The sequence below is a fragment of the Leptopilina heterotoma genome, unplaced genomic scaffold, assembly GCF_015476425.1.
Source record: "Leptopilina heterotoma isolate Lh14 unplaced genomic scaffold, ASM1547642v1 Lhet_120, whole genome shotgun sequence".
NCBI lineage: Eukaryota > Metazoa > Arthropoda > Insecta > Hymenoptera > Figitidae > Leptopilina > Leptopilina heterotoma.
This window is the reverse complement of record NW_025110838.1, coordinates 1,926,783-1,948,294: the sequence shown is the minus strand read 5'-3', so window position 1 is coordinate 1,948,294 and position 21,512 is coordinate 1,926,783. Positions and strand designations below refer to the sequence as shown.

The window sequence follows — 21,512 nt, the reverse complement described above, 5'->3', positions numbered from 1 at the left end:
TTTATGTAAATAAGAGATTTGAAATATTTTCAAGTAACACGAAGTGGTTTGAATTTTAAAGAAAAAAAAAATCTCTGTAAAGTGACCATTATTTTCCTAGGGTAATAATGAGTACTTTATAAACCTGTGATTGCAGAAATTCAATTATTTTCAAAAGTAATAAAATTTTTATTACAAAATTCAATTATGTTCAAAATTTACAAAAAAATTTCGCCAAAATCCCAATTATTATCTTTATAAATAACAAAATTCTTCCCCAAAATTCAATTATTTTAAAAAATGTCAATAAAATTCTTGTCCTAAATTCAATTATTTTCAAAAATCAAAAATAAATTGCATTTTTCTAATTTCAATGATTTTCAATAATTACTATTTTAATAAAATTTCCCAAAAAGAATTCAATTATTTAAAAAAAAAAAAATGTATAAAATCGCACGCAAACATTTAATTATTTACATAAATAATAAAAGTTTGACAGGAATTCAATTATTTTCATAAAAAATAATTAAAAATTCTAGAAAATAATAACTAACTTGAAATGATGAAAACAATTTTAAAGAAGTTACAGTTAACAATATTCTTATAATATAAAATAATAATTTTATCACTCGGTTATCTTCAATTATTATAAGTTGTTTAATTTAAAAAAGGTTTGAATTTGAAATTTTTTAATATTTTAATTCATGTGGAAAATAATAATAATTAAATATTTATTTAAAAAAAGAAGTTTTTGATATTTTCGAATAATTTTACAATGAAATAAATGTAACAAAACGGTTTTTTTAGTGAAATTTTTACCTTTATTTTCTAGAAATAAAAAAATTTTCCATTTCATTTTTAAATTTTTAAATTTTTTTTATTTTATTAAAACAATTTATTGTAATTAAAAAATAGAAATTTTGCTTGAGAAATGAAAATTAGGCATAAAATGAATATATTTCCTTTTTCTTAATCATAATTTTTTTACAATTTATAAATAAAAGGGAGAAAAATTTTCATAATATAGATCAGTCAAACAAAATTTGTTATAGAAAAAAGCATATAATAAACAACATTTATTTCTTAATTATAATTTTTAAAAAAATTTCTAATTTTCTTATTTTAAAATATTATTTTATTATAAATTATGATAAAAAATACTTGCATTCAATTTGTCAAACAATATTTTTTACAGAAAAAAAAAAAAAACAAAAGCATACAAAAAAACTAACTTTAAAGTGTGGACAAACAGAATTAAAGAATGAAATACGAAGATTATTATAGTTATTTTTGTTATTTCAAGTGATCATTACAATAATATACTTTTATTAATAATAAATAATGAATACTTCATTGACCTATGACCTTGCTTATAGGTCAATACTCATTATTATCCTAGGGCAGTAATTGTTACTTTAAATAATAGAATAATAATTAAAATAAAAAAATAATAATTAATAATAATGGAGAAAAGATGTATTTTTTAATTATTAATAAAAATTAAAATAATGTGAATTTCACTCCAAAGTAAAAGACAATTATGTCGATAATTAATTTAACAGCAATTAGCAATGATCATATTTAAAATAAACAAACCCATATACTTGAGAAAGAATAAAAGTATAGAAAAACAAGAATTTGAAAAAGAATTAATAAAATTTAAAAAGCTTCTGAAGAATTATTCTTTTTAACTTTCTTTTTCCATCGAGTCGAAACTTCGCCATTAAACTCTCGAATAATGAATAAAACTGTGAATAAAATGGAGGTGTAAAAAAGTTTACAATAGAATATAGAGAAGAGGATGGAAAAAATATATATATGCGAATATATTGGTTGAAAAAAAAAGTTTAATAGAGATTTCAATTTTGCTTGAAAAGTCTTGACGAATAGATAGAGAAAAAGAGAGAAAAGAGAGAGAGAGAGATAGAGAGAGAGAGAGAGAGAAAAGGAGAGAAAATAGAGGGAGGGAGAGAGAGAGAGAGGATCGTGTTTGGGTAAAAACAAAAGAGATAATAAAGTTTACCCCCACCTAGTTTTTTTTTTCATTTTTTTTTTTTTTTGCCAAGAGGTTGAAAGAAAAGCCGCGCATTTATCGGGAAAAGCTGCGGCGTGCCGGCAAATTGGACTCGCGATGCGGTAAAGCCCTGCACCCCAGATGCCATTACCGATATTCCTCGGTCCAGGGTAAAGGGCAAGCGGGAACACCGCACACGAGAGACGTTATATTCTCGGGGAACGAGTGCCGTTAACCGAGGATTCTGTTATATCGGAGAGAAGTGGGATTAGTCAAGGAGCAAAGGGAAACTGAAGATAGATAGAGAGATGGAGATAAATTTTGTGAATTTTTAAATTTATAGTTTAAATGAAATTATCTTCTTATTTTTTTTTTTGCAAACGATTCAATTTAAATCGCAAGGCGGTAGGGGAAAATTTTTAAATTACTTTCACTGTTATTAATTAGTAGTAAAGTCGGCTTTAGACATGACAACTCTATTATTTATTCCAATTTATTATTTATTCTTACATATTTATTTTTGTTGGGGGTTTTTTTATGTAAGTAGTAAAATTATGTTTTAGTCAGACGATTTTTTTCTTTAGTTAATATCAGTAGTAAAAATATGTTTTAGTCAGTTAATATTTTTAAAATAGTATTAAATTCGAAATCAGTGATAAAAATAGATTTCAGCCAGACTAGTTTAATTTCTGTTAAAACTGATATCAGTAGTGAAACTACGTTCTAGTCAGACACTCTTCGTGAAAATTGATTTTAGTAGTAGAAGTAAATTCTAGTCAGACAAAATACTAAAAAATCTGCCGAAATTTCTGTCAGTAGTAAATTTCATTTTTAGTCAGACTTTTTAGGCGAATATTGATATCAGTAGTAGAAGTATGTTTCAGTCAGACAAATTGATTAGGATACGGTAAAAAATTGACATCAGTAGTAAAAGAAAGTTTTAGCCAGACAAACTGTGTAAAAATCTGCCGAAATTAATATCAGTAGTAATAACTGTCTTAGTCAGACATATTGGGCAAAAATTGATATCAGTAGAAAAAGAAAGTTCCAGTCAGACAAACTGTGTAAAAATCTGCCGAAATTAATATCAGTAGTAAATAACTGTTTTAGTCAGACATATTAAGCGGAAATTGACATAAGTAGTAGAAGTAAGTTCCAGTCAGACAAACGTTTAGGAATATTTTTATACATTTTATTTATTTTTTATGTATTTTGTATTACAGACAGACTGTAATACATTCCAGTCAGACAAAATATATAAAAATTTTTCTAATTTCAGTAACATAGTATAAAATTTTGCTCCATTATTACAAAGAGAAAAACAAAAAAAACGTAAAAAAAAATTTCCCTTTCCTTTTTTTTACCCTATCTATAATAAACATTTTAGACACGAAATTGTTATCATCGTCATTTCCACTGAAATCGCTATATACGAGCGAATGTTCTTTTATATATTTTCTTCGGAGAATTCTCGAGACAAGGTGAGGAATTCAAATCGAATAATAAACTCGCGTGTGGGCATATACTTACAAATAGCATAAAAACGTGTACATCGAATTCTTTTTTTTCTTCTTCTTCTTCTCCTCCTCCTTCTTTTTGTTCCTTTATCGTCACAGTGCCATAAAATGCCATACGGTTTGCTGTTTTTACGAGAGTACCATTTCCCCTTCTCGCTCTCTCTTTCTCTCTCTAGATCGAATTGCCGACACCGGAAGACTACGCTTATATACTGACCTGATCCGATGCTGTTGGAAAATTCGATACGACTTTTATTGCCGGGAGTAATGTTAAAAACGGTACGCATTGTGAGGTTATAGACTGTGGAAAAAAAATTATAGCGTTTTCGACATTTCAGATGAAAAAAAAATCGTATTCTTTGAAAAAAAATATTACTTGAATTTTATTTAAGTATAAATAAATACTAGTGCCAAGTAGTAATATTTCTATACATATATGTAACAATGCTTTTTATGCGAACATTTAATGTTTATTCTTTCCTTTAAAACTCGGATTTTTGAGAAATGGATTTAATTAAATTCTTAACTGTGTAACATTTAAATTTATTATTATTATTTTTGCTCTTATTTTTATTGTGAATATTGTGATTATAATTGTGATCGTGATTATTGTTTTTACTATTATTGTTGTTGTTTTTATTATTATTAATGGTAGCATTTTATTAATATTATTTTTATTTTCAATTTTTATTATCTTTATAATCGATTAATTAATTGTAATCAATTTATTAATTAATCAACAATTTTTCTTAATTTGTTAGTTTAACTATAACTTTTACCTATATTGTATTAATAACGTTATTAGTTAATTGATTAATCAATTTATTAATTAATTACTTTATTGATTCATTAATCTATTGAATTATTAGGTGACTTATTACTTATTAGTTCAGTAGTTAATGCGTACTTTGGTTAATTAATTAATTTTATTATCGATAATTAGTAAAAATATAAGTTATTAAAATACGATACATCGGATAGATTATTTTTCAAAGTCCTCGATTTTCAAGCAGTTGGTACTTTCAACATCATACGTAATCCCCATTGAACGTGGCTCATCTGCTATAAATACGTCGTGAAAAAAAATTAAATTGATTTAGTTTTCCAGTATTTGATCCTATTTCGAGGGGCAAAATCATTTTTTTTTTTGTAGATTAGAAAAAGTTGTTTATCAGTAGTAATCAGTAGTATAAGTATGTTTAAGTCAGACAAGCATTTTTCTTAAGAAATTAAAAAAATTTATAAAAATACTTAATTCAGTAGTAAAAGTACGTTTAGGTCAGACAAAATTGTCTTAAAAATTTGTAATTTAATAATAATAAAAAAAAGGAAGATTAGTAGCTTGAAAATTAACAATAATGTTTACTGATTCAACGATTAATTGGTAAAAATTATCGTACTTAGGCTTTATATCCTCATAAAGTGAAATACATTTTCCAAAAGTAAAAATTAAACATCAAAAGAATGAAAGTACTAAATGTAATAATTAATATTAATTTACTATCTTAACTGAAGTAAATTCAAGTTTCATGTGCATAATAGATTATTATTAAGGTTGTGGGTAAAGGAATTTGCATTCGACTTGTGAGCCAAGTAGTGAAAGTCTCATATAGTCAGACACAGAAGTTATCTCAACCTGCAATAGTTAAGATACTCGATATTCAATTGTCTCGTTTTAATTACTAAATATCTTAATGAGAAATATTATTTTATTACTATTATTATTATTTCTTAACTATTTTATTGCTATTAGTATTTTTTAACTATTATTGGTAAATGATACCAAAGAGAATATTATTCATAAAATAACGGATGCAGTTCTTTAAAAAAAAAGAAAAAAAAATAAATTTAGTCAATTTTTATAATTAAAATACTGATTAAAATTTAATATTTTACCTATTTTTAAAAATAAATAAGAGCTTAATTTGTCTATTCTAAAAAGCTTTCGAATTTAGCTGTAAATACGTATAAATATCAAAATTGGCTAATCGAATTAGTTGTTAACGAAAAACGATAAAGGAGATTTTGCAAAATGTTCACCTGTGCAAGAGTCAGCAAAGCCACTCTTTGAAAGTGACCAAACATTGGGTGCGAGCTTATAGATAACCATGGCAAACGTGGAATGAGTGTATATATAGGTTTAACGCAATCCCTGTGAAATTTGTATGCGACAAGTTTAATATTGTACACTCATTATGCGTGAGCCTGTACTTAGCTTGCTTTATATACCTATACACATCTATACACTTTATACACCTTTATACACCTTTATTCACGTATAGAACTGACAGTTGTCTGTAAATTTGTTTACACCTTGACCAGTCTACATTTTGTATGGATCGTCATGTTTCTAAACATTCAGTGTGTGTCATACATTTAAATATGATAATTTTATGATATTCGAGTGTATTTAGGTATGTTTGTTCAATAATATAAAATTGCAACAACTTTGCTTTTTTAAGAATATGCTTTGTTTATCCATGGGGCAAAATAGAGCATTTTATTTCCTCTTGAAAGTATAATTTTTTAGGAGACATTTTCAATTTATTTTTCTGAAATATTTAGGATCAGTAGTAGAAACACTTTTTAGTCAGACAAACATAATTTTTATCAAATTTACAGCAGTAGTAAAAACAGGTATTAGTCGGACAATTATTCTAAATGTTTTAGTCAGGAAAAATAGGAAATATTAAATTCAATATCAGTAGTAGAAATATGTTTAAGTCAGACAAACATTATAATATTTCTCAAATTTATAGCAGTAGTAAAAACATGTTCTGCTCAGAAAAATATTTTAATTTTTCTCTTTATATCAGTAGTAGAAATTTTTTTTAGTCAGACAATTAATCAACTTTTTCTTAAATTTATACCAATTGTGAAAAAACGTTTTATTCAGGCAATAATTGAAATTTTTATCAAATTAATATCAGTAGTAGAAACACGTTTTAGTCAGACAATTATTACCTATAATTTTTCTCAACTCGACATCAGTAGTAGATACACGTTTTAGTCGGACAATTATTCTAAATGTTTTAGTCAGGAAAAATAAGAATATTTCAAATATTCATTAAATTCAATATCAGTAGTAGAAATAAGTTTTGGTCAGACAAAATTTGAAGATCTGTATGTAATTCGTTAACAGTGTTCAAAAACATGTTTTAGTCAGACAAAATAATTAAATTTGTATTAAAAATTAAATTCGATATCAGTAGTAGAAAAAGTGTTTTAATCAGACAAAATTTTTTAAATTTTGCAATAGTAGATAACAGTAGTGAATTTACGTTTTCTGATAGACAAAACGTTTGAAATACACTTAAAATTGATATCAGTAGTGAAAATATATTTTAGTCAGACAAATTGTTCAAAATCCTTATGAAAATTAATATCAGTTGTAAATAATTCCTGTTAGAATTATTGTTCTTGTTAGACATAATATTCCAACTTTACTAAAATTAATAACAGTAGTAAAAGTAAGTTTTTGTCAGACAAGATATAATAAAAATAAAAATAATTTCAGATGATCCTCAAGTTTTGAACGTTCAAATGAACGAAAATTTTTTATTGAAGATATTTTTATAAATTACTAATCATAAAAAATTTAAAAACTGAAATATTTACTGTTAGAAACTTAGTTATTAATTTTTTGGATAGTGACGCAAAATAATTGCAATAAAAATTTAATTTGTAGAAGAAATAAATAAATTTCGTTCATTTAAACGTTCAGAACTTTAGGATCTTAATTTCAGTAGTTAAAAAATGTTTCAACCAGATGGAATAGTACAATTTTTTTTATTAAAATCAGTAGTAAAAAAATGTTTTAATCAGACAATATAATAATAATTACAAAAATAACAATAGAATTTGAAATTTTTAAAAACTAAAATTCGACAAATTTTGTTAAATCAGTATGTAAAAATCAGTTTTAATCACATACATCGTTTGTAATTTTGAGAAAAAACGAAATAAGTAGTAATAGTAAACTTTATGCCAGAGAAAGTGATAAAAAATTCTACAAAAATTGTTATTAGCAGTAAAAGTACCTTTTAGTCAGAGAAACCCTTTGAAATTCAATTCAGAATATATTTTCAGTAGTGTAAATGCATTTTAGTCAGACAAACACTTTGAAATTGAGTTAAAATTAATTTCAGTAGTGCAAGTACCTTCCAATCAGACAAACCCTTTGAAATTCAATGCAGAATATCTTCAGTAGTGTAAATGCATTTTAGTCGGACAAACACTTAAAATTTGAGTTAAAATTAATTTCAGTAGTGTAAGAACATTGTAGTCAAACAAACACTTTGAAATTGAGTTAAAAGTAATTTCAGTAGTCAGTCAGTCGAACACTTTGAATTTGAGTTAAATTTAATTTCAGTAGTGTAAGTATATTTTAGTCAGCCAAACACTTAGAATTTGAGTTAAAATTAATTTCAGCAGTGTAAGTACATTTTAGTCAGCCAAACACTTTGAAATTGAGTTTAAATGAATTTCAGTAGTGTAAGTACATTTTAGTCAGACAAATTGTTTAAAATTCGGCAATTTAAATTGAAAGTCTATATAAAAATTGAAATCGCAGCATATAGATATGAATGTTTTCTAGTAGGTTCAGAAAGGGGAATAATTTTTGACACTACAAAAGTATATGTATACATATACAGAATATAAAAAGAGTATTCTCAAAGAGTATTTTGCATATATGTATGTATGGATATATGTGACTTTATTATCCTTGTCGAGTGTACTTGTTATACATATAAGAAAAGTTTATAGTTTATGTAAATGGGAATGTAGAAGTGATCCGTGACTAAGGCGTATATAGCGACGCCAAACTTTCTGCCCTATTGCAGAAATTTTAGTCTGGTTGAACTGAGGATACGATATCAAGCTCCCATGAGTCCGAAACCTATTTCACTCCTCCTCCCTTCACTCCATCCCATCCACTGTACTCGGAAAAGTCTACGCACCTGAGCCCAATGCAATATATGTAGGAGCATTCTACAGGAGTTCTGTGATTATAGTTCTCTCCCTCTCTCTCTCTTATCTCTTCTCTCTTCTGCTCGCTTACTCAAGCTCGGAACTCTAAACACAAAGTTTGGACCATATTTTACCTCTTATTCTAAACGTATAAATATTATTTTTAAAAAAAGTTCGAAAAAAGTTGAAATTTTAAATTTCGATGCGATTGCCATTGTACGAAGAAAAAAAAAGAGGAAAGAAGAGGCTAATTCTGAAGATTGAGGTTAGTTTTCACTTCTACTTTCGGTCTACTGCGCAATCGTTTGTGCGCAACTTTCTGCGCATGTCTGAAGTAATAGTAGTCATGCGCAGACGTTTGCGCAATAGATCGAAACGAGAATAAAAATAACGAACTATCGCATTTTCAGTGTGATTTAAAATTCAAATTTCACATTTAAGGGAAAATATTTGCAACGATTGATTTTGCCATTAATTTTAATATTTAATTTTATTACAATTTTATAACATTGTAATTATTAATCCATAAAACCAATGACTAAATTAATCATCCACTGAAGATTGAAAATAGAATAGTAATTACATTATTAAATTTGGGAAAATTTATCTCACCGCATTATTTGTATATAACGATTGAATAAAATTATCGTCAAGTGGAATTATTAATCGTAATTGCGCAGGTATGGTTAATTAAATTTCACATTAAGAGCCGTGATTAATCGTATTTATAATTTTTGTTGTTATTGTTTTGTAATTATTAAAATTCTGATGTGACAATAATAGAAGTTAAATTATTAAAATAAATTAATTGGTTCATTTTATTTATTTTTAAATTGCTTTATTAATTATTTTTCTGTTAATTTACTTTGCTAAATATTTTTCTATTTAATTTTTTTTTCTATTTATTTTGTTTTCTGTTTATTTATTTTTCTATTTAATTATTTTTCTACTTATATTCTTTTTTTAGTTATTTAGTTTTGTTATTTTTTCATTTTACTTTCGAAGAAAATAATTTTCTATCAATAACCAAAAAAAGAATGGTTAAGAAATTTCTATGAACCTTGTAACTGAAAAAATTTAAGATTAAAAAACCAAAACAAAGCAGTGAAGCGGAATTATTCAGAATTAAAGCAGGAAAATGCAAATTTCGCCCAAAGGAAACTAAACAAAATTTATTTTTTCCTTTCGATATTTTCTTAATCATCTCATTAAAGAAAAAACGTCTTTATCAATAGTGGCGAAAATTTTTTCCCCACTCAGATTTTTTTTTTCTTTTTGAAGAATATAAACATTCGACATGAATGTTTGTGGAATGGGTGATGGACGAAGTAGAGGATTGAACCAGCAAATCAGTTCCCTTAAACAATTCAATTTGCCATTCCACTTCGAGTCGTCTCTTGATTGAATGTGTCGATTTAGGCAAATGAAGCGGCAATTCTATTACTGAGACTTTAACTGAGCTTGAATTAACATTAAATTCTGATGTTTTGTTTTGTTAAATCCATTTTAAACATTCTTCAAATCTTTTCTCTATATATATATATATATTTCTTGCGAGTGTTTTACGATGTTCTAAAAGTGCCTCAAGTGTATCCGATACTTTGAATTTCTTCTTTCGTTTTCTTGTTCATTTAATAGCCAGTAAATAGTGTATGCATTGCTTTTATCTAAGAACACTGCATTTAAATTCACAAATATGCACTTCAATTTCATTCAATTGCAATCGTTGAAATAAAAAATAAATACAATTCTGGAAAATTACTTGTTTCTAATATTTTTTATTTTTATTTTTATCAATTTCGAAATATATGCATTTTATTCTGCTTTTCCTGTATATTCGAAAATTACTTTTCAAATAATGTTGAGAGGCGAAGAAAATAGCAGAACAGATTTTTAAGGAATGTTTGCAAAATTTTTATTAGTTTAAATTATTTATTTCTATAATTTATTTCAAACTATATTATTTAATTTATTAAATTCTCTTTTTATTGTTATTTATTTATTTATTATCACAGTTTTTCTAAGAATATCAAATTGAGACAAAAAACGAATCAAAATGTTGCTTCGCAACACTTTTAATTCTTTTTTTGTCTCAATTTCATCTTCTTAGAAAAAGTGTGATTATTTAAATTGTTTTTTTTAAATAAAATTTAATTTAAATTAAATTTTAATAAAAAATTAAAAAACTGATTATTTAAATTGTTTTTTTTTAAATAAAATTTAATTTAAATTAAATTTTATTCTTTATTTTAAAACTTTTCAAACTTATTTAATTTTTTTCCATGTATTTTTATATTATTTTCATGCTTTTTCCTATACTTTTTATTTTTGTATATTCTAAGAAAAAAATTTCAATATTTTTAGATATTTTTATACAACTTCGTATATTTTTAGATATTTTTATACATTTTCATATATTTTTATACATTTTTATATATTTTTGTACATTTTCATATATTTTTATATATTTCCATATATATTTTTATTTACTTTTACACATGTAAAAAAATTTGAAAATAAAGTAGAAAAAAATAACATTCGAATGTTTTTTTTTAAATATTTCTTTAAATTTTCTAATGAAAGAAAGAAAGTATTCACTTTATGCTAAAATATTTGGCCCAAAACAATCTTGGAATCTTTTAATTTTGGTTTTATTTTCTTTCTTTTTTTGTTGTTGTACAAATGTCAAGAACGTTTCACTAGAGTAAAAATAAGACAGAATAGTATGTGTGTTGGTGTGTGTGTGTGTGTTGAAATTACGAAAAAATGGCTGCCGTTTTATTGCGATCATGCTTTTGCAAGACGTGCTCTTGTAAACGCGAGTCCAGTCATAAAAAAAAGTGATGTCAGAAGATGTTGACTTTAAAAGTAAGTCGAGTTTTATATCAGACATATTTGAATATTTATATCTCGAAATGCGAATGACAAATTTTTTTAATAAATAAATAAAATAGGGAGGGGAGGGGAGGGGGGAATTTTGAACCAACTTTTATTAAATTAAAAATTTTTAATCGACAAGTTTGAAACATACGATTGTATTTTTTCTTATTTTTTATTTGATAGTTTATTATTTATTACATACTATTTAATATCTAGTATTTATTATTTATGAATTATTATTTTTGAGTTATTATTTACTTACTATTTATTTATTAGTCACTATATTATTAATTACTCTTTCATTGGTAATTTTATTTCTTTATTAAAATTATAATAGGAAATTATTTAAAAATTATTTATTATTTATAAATATTCTATTTTTTATTTATGAACTATATTATTTTTAATGAATGTAATCTTCAGGAATTCACGATAATATTTATTATTATTTTATTTACTTATTTAATAAATTATTATAATAATTAATTAATTACTATAAATTTATTATCATTATTATCTATTATTAAAATTCCTTTTATTATAATAATTAGACTAAAAAAAAAATTGTGAGACAAAAAAATTGAAATCTTCTTCATCCAATTAGGAAAAAGTAGTTCAATTATAAGAATACGATTTTTATTAATTAAAATAGAAAATAATTTACATTCTATTGTTTAAGAAGAGAAATTTCAGCACTTTAAACTAATAATACCTTGTAATTAAAATGCTGTGAGATGAAAGTGCTTGTTAATTCTAACAAAATCACATCTGATGGTTTCGCTCTCTGATATTGATACGCAAAACTGAATGCTTTCACCAGAATCAGTATAACTGAAGCAATTACATTTTATCCAGGGAATGCCAAAAATTTGTTTCCATGTTTTACATTTTCAAATAGGAATTTCAATTCAAAAATTTGTAATCTATCATTTTTAGGTTGAAAATAGTTTCCATAATATTTGGAAATATTTTGCTTCATCTCGAGGGATTTATAGTTTCTAAATTTTAATAATAACTTTGTTTTAATAATTTATTTATTTTGATATCGAAATAATTAAAAATAAAAATTTTTTTATATTTTAATATTTTTTCCGTATTTTTGATTTTTTAATCTTTTAGTTTTTTATGCCTTTTCTCTTATTTAAACTTATAAAAAATTTATTTCGTATTTTAATTTTGTTTTAATTTTCGATTTATTAAATTTAAAATTATTTTTTTTGCCTTTTCTCTCTTTTTTTTGAACTTGTAATAAAAAAAATTCATTTATTGTTTTTAATAATTTTCTCTATTAAATTTACAGTTTTTTTTGTCTTTTTTCTCTCATTGGATATTTATTTTTTTTTGTTGCGAAAAAAATGAAAATAAAAAAAGATAACAATAGTTTTCTGTGACTTTTTTTTCACGATGCATAAATAGAGATGTCAATACAAGTCGACACGCATCGTTATTATTTCTCGTACAACGAGTATTCCTGGTGAAATTGTAGCGCGATTGTCAATCGTTTTTACATTGGACCATTTACAAGTTATTTTTTTCTTTTTTTTTTTGGTGCTTTTTTTCTATTTCTTTCACGCTCATAGTCTGTGAAAAAAAAGTACTGCATCAATGAAAAACTGTATTTAATTCATTAAAATTGCGCCTCTAATAAAAGGAAAAAAGCACCGATTTTTTTTAGAGAGAAAGAAATGATAAATTATAATTTTTTACAAATTTTTATTAAAAAAAATTCGAGTGAATCTTTTTTTTTAGTTTTTATTTCCTTTTTTTTAACATTTAGGATATGTAAAGAGTAATTGAATTTAATTTTTATAAATATTTTTTATAATAAATTCTTTTATTAAAAATGTATAGGTATCTTTTATAAAAAATTCTTCTATAAAAAATATGCATTTTTTATAAAAATATTTTCTGCATAAAAATGTTTATACGGAATAAAAAAAATTGATTTAATTAAAACAATATTTTAATTAAAGCAAACTTTTTTTTCTTTGGCATTATTTATTTTTCAAATTTGTAAATACTTGGGTAATTGAAACAATAAATTTTCTACTCATTTATATTATTTTATCAATATTTTTTTATATTGGGAGTTTAATATTTATTAAAAGTCTGTTTTAATTTTCATATTGGAATTTTTTTTTAATTAATGGGGAAAACAAATTTTAAATAATGATAAAATTTGAGTGTAGATGGAAATTTTGCAATTGACTAATAATCGTTAATGGTTTGTAATAAATTGTTACAATAAATCTATTAGTAAAAAGTGTTTATACATGAAATGTCGCGGTTGCTTTGATGGAAAATTGTTACATTATATACGTTCATAAGCAAAGCGCAACCCCATCTTTAGAGCTCAAACCATAATTGAACTAGCCTAAGCGTATAGTGCAATATAATTTTCAACGATCGTTCTCAGCTTGTGTGTGTGTGTGTGTGTCTGCAAGCAAAATTGGTCTGACTGAAACGGACCTATTATTATTAAGCACAATATGTATTACAGTAAAAAATTATTTTTATATTCCTAATGAAAAATATTCGATTGAATTTTTATCGGTTTTTCAATTAATAAATGAAATGAATAAATGACTGAATAAATCAGTCAATAAATAAATGTTTAAAAATTTATTAATTAAATAAATTTATTAATTAAATAAATTTATTAATTAAATAAATTTATTAATTATTAAAAATAAATCATTAAACATTTTTAAATGTTTACTAAATTCAAATTTAAGAGAGTAAACTATAAGTCTTTGATTTTTCTCGTCTAAAAAAAAATTTGTCTTTTTTAAAAATTTTAAATTTAATTTTAATTAATTAATTAAATTAATTTTAATTATAAGAATTTTTTAAAAATGGTGAATGTTCTTATTTATGTTGAAATGAATTTTCGGCGAGAAATTTTGAGGGGAGTTGCACATTGTGGAAATTTTGTAAAACAAGGTTCTCGTGTTTGTTGGTCGACACCTAAATAGAAGCTCTGCATGAAGACGACGTTTGCGCGTCACGGCGTCGCGACGCCGTTTTCTAATCGTCGCTTTGCGGTACATGCCTGCGGCATTCGTCGTTGAATGTCGCAAAAGTAGCTGTCGCTAGTCACTACATAAGTGCCCACTGTAATGGAACAATTACTATCCTGGCATTTTCACCTCTGTATAATTCACGCCATGGAATCTCTCTTTCTCTCTCTCGCTCATTCTCTCTTTCCCTGTGTAGAGAGGAAATCCAACAAGAAGCAACTTTCACACTATATACAATAATGTGCCTTAATCTTCTCAGGCACGCTTCCAGTTTAATTATACCTGGCTGAATTTACAAAATGAAAAAAATGTAGAAAGTAAATTTTTTTTAATTATTTACCAAAATATTGATTGTTTCTTTTATTATTAGTAAACAAAAAATAGGAATTTTATAATTTTGAAATTAGAAATTATAATTTTAAAATTAGTAATTATGATTCTACAGATTTTCAAAGGATATCAAATTGAGACAAAAAAAAGAATCAAAATGTTGCTTCGCAACACTTTTGATTCGTTTTTTGTCTCAATTTGATATCCTTTGAAAAATTGTCTAAATAAATGAATAAATAAATTTTAATAATTACATATTCAATAATTATATTATAACTTATAAAGTTATTAAAGTTAATAATATAATAATTATGTATAACTTATAAAGTTATTAATTTAATAATGATTGAAAATTGAAATTAAAATTAATAAATTACTAATTATAAATATAGTTAATTTAAAAAGATTGAAATTTACAGATTTATCAATTTTGAATTTAATAAATTATTTATCTATTTGACAATGGAAATTAAATAAATATTAGTAAATTTCAACTTCAAGGAATCGTATCGACTTGAAATATATTTATACAGGACGATGACGTGGAAAAAACGAAGGATCAATTAATCAGTTTTATCCGCACTTTATTGGGGGGTGGGTGAGAAAAGTTTTTTTTTTTTTTTTCATTACGCTGATAACATTCTCTCCAATCAACATTAGAGAGCTCTGTCAGCTAAACAAAGAAATGTCATTAGAAATAAATAAAAAAGGAAAAGAAAAATTGAAATTAAAAATTTAAAATATATAAAGACGAAAATAAAAATAATGAAAATATTGAAAACAGCATAGGTGAATATTTAAATAAACAGAAAAATAAATAATTAAAAATATGAAGTTTACTTTATGGTAATTTATTATTTACATTTAATAAATTTAATAAATTAAACTTTTTTTAGTAGTTTAAAATAAAAAATTTAAATTTAAATTATCTAAAATGTAAAGTTTATTATAATTTTAAATATCAGTAGTAAAAATACGTTTTTAGTCAGACAATAATTCTAATTTTTCTCGAATTCGTAAATCAGTGGGAGAAATAGGTTTTAGTCAGACAATTGTTATAATTTTACTCGAATTAACATAAGTAGTAGAAACACGTTTTAGTCAGACGAATAATTTAATTTTTCTCCACCTTAAATCAGTAGTAGAAATACATTTTAGTCAGACGATGATTTTCATTTTTCTTCAGTTGGTATCAGTAATAAAAGATGTTTTAGACAGACAAAAAATTTATTAAATTTATTCTCAGTAGTAAAATATATTTTAGTCAGACAATTATTTAAATTTTTCTGAAATTGATATCAGTAGTAGAAATACGTTTTAGTCCAACATTAATTTAAATTTTATCAAATTCGTCCTAGTAGCAAAAGAAGGTTTTAGTCAGACATAGTAATTAAAATTTTATTAAATTCAAAATCAGTAGTAAAAATACATTTTAGTCAGCCACTTATTTTAATGTAACTTACAGTGAAACCTGTTGGAATGAATCTCGATTTTATAAATTTTATTACAATAAAGAATTCTTAAAAAATTGATTAATAATTTACTATTGTAATATTTAAATACAATATTCTTAAATTGAGTAAAAATAATTCTTTTCGGACATTTTTGAATGCAAAAATTTTTAAAAAATAGAAATATTATTATATTATTAATATATTTTTCTTTTTGAATTATAATAATAAAATTTATAATCAGTAACAAATATGTAATAAACATAATTTATTACCATATTTAACATAATATACATACGATTTTTATTATTCCAAAAAAGAGAAAAAGTTTTGTTATGTTTATTTCTGTTGTTTATGGGGAAAGTAATTTCCCTTCTATATTAGCAATAAAAAATTGTTCATAAAGAAGAAAATGCAAAGAAATCGTTTCCATAAATGCAGATTAAAAGTATAATATTTGATTTGAAAAGTGGGTTGAGAATCTCGTAAACGGCCTGTTATAAAAGGAAAATATTTGACTCGGGAATAAAGTACCCAAGGGATTCGGTATATATATCGAATATATATATATATATATATATATATATATATATATATATATATATACGATCCTGTCTAATATTCTACCAAACAGTCATAGAAATATGAAAATAAGACTTCCATCGATTCCTTATTGCGATGCACACAGTATTTTACGTTCATAGCGACATACTGCCATCGCGTGTCTCTCTCATTTTTCTCTCTTTCTCTACATATGCTTGTGCATATAAAATCCTGTGAATAAAATAAAAGCAGGAAACGAGATTTTATCTTCTATCGTCCACCCCACATCAGACTGTTATCCTCCCCCGCGAGGGGGTGAGTGAGGGGGGGGGATCGGTCTATCTCTCGTCTCGAGGCAAGGAAGGGAACATCAATATATTTTACCCCCTGTATTCTATTTTATATATATATATATATAGATAGAAACACTTAGGGCATTCGTTACGAATTCTGAGGTAACAAGAACTCAATACGATTGGGTTGGCTGAGCTTTTATCCGAAAATTGCTTCATTCGAAAAAGAGATTAAAATTCAATGCGCTTTGTCCAACGGGAAAATTACCGGGGCACGTGCTGAGGACACAAAGAGAAAAGGCTTTTAGAGTTTCGACTTGTACGATTAATAGAAGATAATCTCGTTACAATTTAGTTTATAAAAATATTAAAATCTCACACACATATATATATATATATATGGACTTTCGGCAGTAAAAAGTTCATTAAAAATAAACAATAGAGTTTTATTTATTTATTTATAGATACGTCAAATTTTTATTTTCAAAAAATACAAATTGAAAAAATACAATTATAAAAAGAATACAAATTTTTTTTAGCTACAATACAAACTTTTTTTTCGTTTACAATTGTATACAAATTAGCGATAAATGAAAATAGTTGAAAATACTTGAAACAAAAGCAAAAACAATAATAAAATCTACAACGATCCACAGTTTTTCTATGGATATCAAATTGAGACAAAAAACGATAAATAAAGAAAAGTAATCGAATATTCAAGTTAAAAAAAATGTACATTATGTAAATATTTTTTTACTCTTGATATTTGTATAATAAATAAAGAAGGCGCATAAATAAGAAAAAAAGTTGAAACAAAAATAAAAGAAAGAAGAAAGTTTTATATGGATTTTTTTTCCCGCAATGTGTGGGTTCTGTGTAACCCTGAGATTTGGTGGTTCTTACAAATGATTTATGAACTCGAGAGAAACAGATTTACTGTCACGAATATACTCCCTCAATGCGTATATAGTCGAAAATAAAAATTAATCAAATTTTTATATTAATTTATAAACTCTAGAACAGAAAAAAAGGAATTTTTTGTTAAATAATTCTTCATTTATCTTTTCGTCAAAAAAAAAGTAAATGTTCAATCAAATGCAGAATTAAATAATGATTATTCGATTCTAATAATAGAATAAAATTGTAAATTTGTAAATTTTCCCGCATTACAATTTATTTGTGATTTTTTTGATATTCTTTCTAGTAAATTGTCAGTAGTAAAAGAATTTTTTAGTCAGACTTAATTAAAAGAAATACTTAATTTTTTCTAAAATTGACATGAGTGGTAAAAATACCAGGAAATAGTTCTAATTTTTTTCACGTTTGTATCTAAGTAGTAGAAATAGTTTTTAGTCAGACAAAATAATTAAAAATGTAATAAATTCAAAAGTAGTAGTTCAAATCCGTTTTAGTCAGACAATTATTTTTCTACTAAAATTGTCATCAGTAGTATAAATATTTTCAGTCAGACAATTTAAAATTCTGCAAAAGTTGTTGTCAGTAGTAAAACAATGTTTAAGTCAGACTAAATTACTCTAGTTTTTCTAAAATTCAAATACCAGTAGTAGGAAAACATTTTAGTCAGACAAAATAATTAAAATCCTACTAAAATCGAAATGAGTAGTAAAAAAATACATTCTAATCTGACGAAATAATAAAAAATTGTATTAAACTCAATATTAGTAGTAAAATTAAGTTTTAGTCAGACAATTATTCTAATTTCATTCAAATTGAAATTAATAGTAAAAATACTTTAGGCAAAAATCACAATCAAATTCGTGTTAGTAGGAGAAATCAAAATCAGTAGTAGGAATAGAATTTAGTCAGACAAAATAGTTCAATTGGATTAAATTCGATATCAGTAGAAGAAGTAAATTTTAGTCAGACGATTATAAAGATTTTACTCAAATTGGCATCAGGAGTATAAATACGTTTTAGTGAGGCATAATAGAAAATTATTATATTCGATATTAGTAGTAGAAATATATTTTAGTCAGACAATTAGAAAAATTTTTACTCAAATTGACATCAGTAGTATAAATACATTTTAGTCGGGCATAATAAAAAAATCATTAAATTCGATATCAGTAGTAAAAATACGTTTTGATCAGACAAAATTTTAAGAACTCTATGAAAGTCGATTTAAGTAGTAAAAATATATTTTAGTCAGGCAAATTATTCGAAATTCTGCAAAAATGAATAGTAATTAATAAAAATTAAATATTAATCAACTCTTTCAGTTAAACAAAATAATTAGAATTCTAATAATCTTGCCATCAGGTAGTAGTAAAAGTACGTATTAGTCAGACAGAATTTTTTTATTCAAGTAGTATAGGTACGCTTTAGTCAGACAACTGATTATAATTCAACTGAAATTGACAACAGTAGTATAATTAAAATTAAGTCAGACATAATATTTCAACTTTCGTAAAATTAATATCAGTAGTAAAAGAGTGCTTTGGTCAGACAAATTGAAGAGAATTCTATTAATTCTGTTATCAGTAGTAGAAACCTGTTTCAGTCAGACGGAATATTTTTAATTCTATTAAAAATTAATAGCTATTAATTAATTTAATTGATTTTTGACCCAATTGTGTCAAAAGACAAAAATCACAGTTTTCTTGACAGCATCAAATTGATACTATAGTGGATCAAATTGATGCAAAAAATTTGGATCAATTTTTGATTTGATCCACATTTTTGGTATCAGTCCGTTGCAATTTGATACTATTTGGTTGTCAGTAAGTATATAAATTCACAAATTACAGTGATTTATAACAAAATAATTAATTTTTAAAAGAAAATCCAATTGATATTCCTATAAGTCAATGAACCGGAAACGTTGAACAAAAAAAGATATGTTTTTAAACAAAAGTAATGGAAAAAAAGTTATATACAAAATTTGTTACTATTACAGCGAAATAAAAAGCTTTGGGAGTGAAAGCCGGGAACGAAAAGTTTTCCACGCCGCACTTATATATGAACGATGGATTGAAATACATTACCGAGTTCAGTCAAACATCGTTATTACTATATGGCGAGTGGAGAGTGGAAATAATTTCGATATGATTTATCGTGGGGCAGATTTTTTTTTAATGAAAAAAAAAATATACATTGTTCTATAATTCACGAGAATTAAACTTTGAAAGAATAAATACTTTATCTCAGTGTATTACAAATAAAAAGTAATTTAAAATACATAATTACTGTTATTGTTTTTTGATAATTAATGATTATAATATTGCTTAATGATAATAGTCAACATTACGATTTTTTTTTTTTTTTTTTGAATTAATTTCCATTTCTTTGTGACAATTTTTACTGAGAAGTGAAAAAGAAAAATTGAAAATTTCGATTTTATAGTCGAAAATGTAAAAAAGTGTCCTTTTTTTAAAATTAGAGAGTAGTGTGGGGTAAAAAGGACAGTTTTTCACTTTTTAGGCTATAAAATCGAAATTCTCCCCACCCTACTCGGTGCTGATTTTAAATTCGTAAAAATAAGTAAAATTTCCAATAGTATCGAATTTTAGTGTTTAAATAAATAAATTTTGATTGTTTAAGTATTATTTAAATATTAAAGAAAATTAATTTTTTTCTTATCACAACAAAGTGAATAATAAAAATATTTTGAGAAACGAAAAGTAAAAATTATTACAGAAGGAATAAAAAGCAAACAAGGTAGACGAAAAACTAAATAAAAAAAAAACAAAAGGGAGAAGCAAATGAGAAAGAAAATAAATAGAGAGGCAAAAAATATTAAATATCAAAATTTACATGAAAATCAATATAAAAATATAATACTTGAATATTTTCTTTTTTTTTTTTAATAATTTTTTTCTTTTTGAACACACAATATCTATTATTTCTTCTACTGAAAAATGTGTGTACATTTAAAATTCCTCACCAACTCTCTGCCTAGCTAAAAATGCAATTATAAACATTCAGTCATTATCGCAACTTTCCACTCTCCTTCCTTTTTTTCTCTTCCACCCTTTCGTTTTATATACATTTAACATTTACGCGAGGCGACTGAAATCGGTTCACACTGACGATAAAATCAAATGAACATTTTCATTACTTGTAAAAATGCATTCTCGAGAAATACACGAAGAGAATTGAATTTTTTTTTTACATACATTTCCCAGAATGTGTACTTAAAAAAAAAGCACAATACCAATTGTAATTTCAATTTTCTGTGAAATTAATAATAATTATTATTTCTGTTTAACATTTAAAGATATAATTAAATGACAATTGATTTTAAACACAACGATTACATTTTGTTTATTGTTATTATTATAATTATCAAAATTAATATAAAATAATTCTAATAATTATAATTATAATTATAATACATAATATAATAATAATAATAATAATTATTATTATTATTATTATAATTATAATTATAATTATTATTAGTATTATTATTATTATAAATTATTATTATTACTATCAATTATTAATATTAATTATTATGTTTAGTAGTCTAGATAAGAGTATAAAATTATAAA

The 21,512-nt window shown here is 24.3% G+C and overlaps 1 protein-coding gene across 2 annotated transcripts in view; it reads left to right on the top strand.

The window, feature by feature from the left end:
• Window positions 1-21,512, top strand: part of LOC122510302 (protein rhomboid-like) — a 193,524-nt gene that overhangs the window by 74,038 nt on the left and 97,974 nt on the right. The gene's annotated exons all lie outside the window — the stretch shown is intronic.